The following is a 5,173-nucleotide window of genomic DNA, read 5'->3' as shown; positions in this document are numbered from 1 at the left end:
ATGGCAGACTGAAGGATTATCCTGGGCAAAAACATTACAGGTTATTGTTGAATGCAGATCAGCTTCTCCTGCTGCTGTGGTCTATAGCACTATATGAAAACGCAGTTATGAGCTGCAATATCTGCAATGCAATTCTGTCTGTTCCCCAGTTCACATTGAGTCCCATTCGCCCATCAGCCCTGTACTCAGTGACCAACTCTGGTTTCTGATGTCGAAATAATTCCATTTTTAAAAAATTCTCGTTCTGCTGAGGGTCTCTCCCTGGGTCATGCTTTCAATCTAACACGTTCCACAAAAGCATTTAAATGATTTTAATTCAATTGTTTATTTCATCTGAATCTTTTTCCTTCATTAATGCCATTTTTGGTGTTAAAGTGAATGTATGTCCCTCTGTTTCTCTCCCTGACCATGATTAAGAGCTCGGCAGTGTCTGTGAAGCCAGCCTTATGTCATTCCAGAGCCAATGAATTCTCTGGATTCCCAATAATCTTCACACACTGTATGCTTTCTCTTTTGGTTTGATGCTGTCCCTTACTTGCCTTATCACTCCTGGTTGCCTTGTTCTCGCATGAGTATGTTTCATTGTCTTTCGGATGAATTTCATTATGTTCTGAATTATCCCCAGAAAGTCCTGCGATTGCTGCTCTGTGGTCTTCCCTGCTCGGTTTCCCTTCAATTAACTCTGGCCAGCTCCTCCCGAATGTCTTTGTCGTTAAATTGCTGAATTATAATCGCATTGCAACAAGAAAAGAGCAATAGATATAAACCGAAAGAAAGAGTGTTGAGAGATGGGACACGAAGAATAATTGGTGGATTTCTTAACTAGATACAAAGAGAGAACAAGAGACAGGATGCAGATGTGAAGATAAGAAAAATGAGAAAACTAGATTTTTGAAAGAATTAGATGTACATCCCTCAATGTTTTGGCAATTCCTGTGTGCTGTGGTCCTTTGTACAGTGCATTTACAACAGAGTAATATGTTCAAATGATGAGTCTGATGCCAGAATTTTCCTCTCCAATAATATTACAGACAGTAGCTTTGGAAACTCCCAGCAGGCCAATATATTGAATTCCCGGTAGGAAGGGGATTAACTGAAATAAATTGGGATACCTTAAGCATGATTTATAACACACATCCTGATACGAATGAGAGACAAGCGTAAGGAATCCCAGAAAAGGGGGAATGTTGAGAGAAGGGGAACATATCATTTCAGATGAGGATCAAATAATGCTTTAATGCTTTATAAATGTAATATATCATGTGCACCATTTTTTCATTAACTGTGTCTCCATTGTTCATTCATAATTTGTTGTACACATATGAACAATCTTCCTTATCTGAACACACACTGATTAAACAGTGTATATAAAATCATTTTTCCACCTTTTCAAACTGTCCTGTTGTTGTGCTACCAGAATACATGAACAACAACTGGCCACCAAAAGACATGACCCACTATCACTAGTTTCCAGACTGACAGACAAAGAAGGACACCACTTTGACTGGGACTGCACACACATCGTAGGAAAGGCGAAACAAAGACTCGCATGAAAGTTCGTAAAGGTATGGCATTCTAACCAGAATTACATTAATAAACACATCAAGTTCGATCCTATCTACTTTCCCTTGAAAAAAAAGAACTGGAAATGACATCACCCAACTTAAGAAACCAAAACCTATAAATAAAGAGGTACGACATACCACCAGTGTGTCACTGGAGACTCTAACTGATTATGTGAACTAGTCATGGTAACGAAACATCTGAAAACAAACCTCCAAGCTCAGCGACCTAACTTACATACTTATGAATTGTTATTTTTTATTTTAATAGTTGAATTTGGGACTTCTCTGTCACTCATGTTTTAACAGATTACGAGGCGAGGTGAGCTTTTCTGGGTGTGTGGTTTTAATTAACAGAGGGGTTCGACATTGACATCATAACAGCTTGAGGCCTTATCGTATGTGATTAGGACAGATTTGAGCAGATTTGGGTTCAAAAGGTCCCAGCAGGTTCCATCACTTGGCAGTTAATGACCTAGGTGTTCAAATAAAACAGGTGAGAAAATTCATTTAATTTTGATCCCTTGTGGTTGGTTAAATTAAAAGAAATGGCTTTTAATATTACCAATGACGTTCTGTGGTTTGAAGATGATTCGCAAATGTGCCAAGTAAGTTTAGAAAGATAGAGGAAGGGCATACTTTTAGAATTAACAAGTGGATTAGGATTGGGTTTCACCAGGGACAAAAAGAAAGCTGGATTTGTAATGGAGTTGGTCAAGCACTTTGGTGTATCAGAGAAACAGGCAACTGCAGTCGAGTGAGAAAAATCTTAAATTGCAAATGTGGCAACTGGACTTAGAAGATAAAGAAAGAGACAGGAAGAGAGAGGAAAAAATAGAAAGAGAAAGAGAGGAAATAGAAAAAGAAAGAATTTGAAATTCAGAAGTTGGAAATTAGGTAAGAAAGTTCAATTAACAGGATGAAGATAAAGGGAGAATGTAGGGATGTACACAACTATTTCGGTGAGAAAAATGTCAAAACCGTCTTTATTTCATTCGAAAAATTGACTTGGCAGATGCTATGTCCAGTGAACTTGTTGATAATGCTAGTTCAGACTAAGCTGGTGGGCACAGCTGGTGAGGCATGTGCAGCGCTATCAGATGAGGGATCAAGAGATTATGCAGATTTCAAACACGCTGTTTTGAATGCTTATGAATTGGTACTAGAAGCATATAGACGGAAGTTCAGAAATATAGAGATGGAACCAGATCAGAGTTATGTTGAGTTTGAAAGAATTAAACACAGCCATTTTGACGGATGGGTGCAGGCCTTAAATATGAATAAGCTCTGTGAGGCACGAAGGGAGATTATTCTGCTAGAAGTGTTTAAGAACTCACTTCCTCGATGATAAGAATTCATGTGAATGAATAGAAAGTTCAAGAAGTGAGAAGCGCGGCAGAAATGGCAGTTAAATGCGCATTGGTCCATGAGATGAAATTCAGCTTCTGGGAGGATTTTCATCCTGTGAGGGATAGAAATTGGGGGAAGGGGAGATCCTACACTGCAAACCATAGAGTAAAGTACACTGGCAATACTTTACCACAGGTGAAAAAAGAAGTCCAAGGGGGTTGAAAAGTGTTCTGACGATAAGTGAGTGGAATGCATAAAATTACAGTGCCGATGTTTTAAGAAGGGCACAGGGAAAAGTTGTTTTCAAGCTGGGACACACAGTGCTGGGCGTTGAAGGAAGACACTTTGGGAAAATATGTGACTAAGCCAGTGGCATTAGTGAAACTGGTAAAGCAGACCCCAAGTAGAGCCGATGAGCTGCAGGAGAGTGCACAGCCGAGGCAGGGACTGGGTATGGAGGCAGTGCCTGATCTCTATAAAGAATTCGCCTCTGTGGATAAATTTTACTCAGAAAGAACGGGAGGGGGAGTGGGGGAACAAGAGGTTACAATTTGCGAGATACGGGATCTGCTCAGCCTCTAATAGTTGAGAAGTGAGGCGCAGGAAAAGCACAACAGATCAGGCAGCATGCAAAGAGCAGGACAATCGACATATCAGGCACAAACCCATCGTCAGTAATGTAGTGGGGAGACAAGGGGGCTGAAAGATAAATAGGACGGTAGGAGCTGGGCTGGCAGGAGGGTCACTGGGAAGGCGATGGGAAGTTGTAGGTGGGCGTGATAGTGATCTCTCGGAGGGGAGTGTGGAATGGATAGGTGGGAAGATGGACAATTAAGACAGAGCAAGAGGGCAGTGCTAATTTGAAACGTTGGATCTGGGATGAAGTTGGGGGAGGGGAGATATGGAAATTGGTGAAGTCGATGTTGATACAATATATTTTGACGGTTCCAGCTGTCCTACCACCTATCCATTTCACTCTCCTCTCCGACCTATCACCATCACCCTCCACCTGCATCTACCTATCGCCTTCTAAGCTACATTCCACCCCCACCCTCCTATTTATTTCTTAGCCCACTTTCCTCTCCTTTGCCCCCACTTGCCCGATGAAGGACTTGTGCCTGAAATTTCAACTCTTCTACCTCTCGGATACTGCCTGACCTGCTGTGCTTTTCCAGCCCCACACTTTTCAACTCGGATCTCCAGTATCTGCAGTCCTCACTTTCTCTCTGCCTCTAATAGTAAGAGATGGAAGTATTTTCACTCTTCCTGACATGGTACTCAAGAGCGTGATAATTTGTGGAATGGGGACAGAAATTAAGCATTCCCTTGTGTAACATCAGGTTGGAATGCCAAATCAAGGTTGGGGAAGTAACAGTGAGAGTGAGTGAGAGAGTGTCAGTGCCAGGAATACAGTTTGTTCTTGGGAACGATTTAGCAGGAACCAAGATGGGAGAGGCACACCTTGTGGTGGAGAAGCCAATGGCAGACTAGGTAACTGGGGAGTTAAAAGAAAAATACCGAGGATTTTTTTCCAGACTGTGTAGTAACAAGATCCCACTGTCATTATTTTCAGAAGGAAGGAAAAACGAAAGAAAAGACGAAAGAGCTGATGTTCAGTTAAATGACACCCTGTTTGATGTCACGGTGCAGGAAACAAAACCTGAACAGGCAGAGGGCCAGGCAGAGGTGTTTAGTCCTGAAAGGCTAATGGAATTGCAACCATATTCACACACAGAAAGGGAATCACAACATATTGTCAAACGTTATTAATTTAAAGGTAGAATCCTAAAATTAAAATGGAGACCACGACAGGTTAGTGCAGAAGGGAAATGGGCCGAAGTGCACCAGATTGTGTTACTGGTAGCAGACAGTGTCACGGGTAGCACATGAACTAACTGCAGGCAGTCACCTAGGTGTACGGAAGACTCAGAATAAGGTACAAAAGCATTTCTCGTGGCCTGGAATGCACAAGGACGTGGTTCATTTTTGTTGTACGTCATGCATGCCAAATGGCAGATAAATCACAGGCAGTAGTAAAATCAGCACCTTTGTTGCCAATTCCTGTATTTAAAGAACCTGTCACATGGGTTATGGTTAATTGTGTAGCTCCCCTTTCTAAACTAAAAGTGGAAACCAATATTTGCTGACCATAATAGATGTGTCTATCAGATTTCTAAAGGCAATTCCATTACGGAGTGTTAAGACAAAAAGGCAGGTGAAGGACTTGGTAGCTTTCTTTACTTGCTGTGGGCTGCCCAGAG

This window comes from Chiloscyllium plagiosum, chromosome 8 (genome assembly GCF_004010195.1).
Source record: "Chiloscyllium plagiosum isolate BGI_BamShark_2017 chromosome 8, ASM401019v2, whole genome shotgun sequence".
In the NCBI taxonomy this organism is placed as follows: domain Eukaryota; kingdom Metazoa; phylum Chordata; class Chondrichthyes; order Orectolobiformes; family Hemiscylliidae; genus Chiloscyllium; species Chiloscyllium plagiosum.
Note: the sequence above shows the minus strand (reverse complement) of the source record.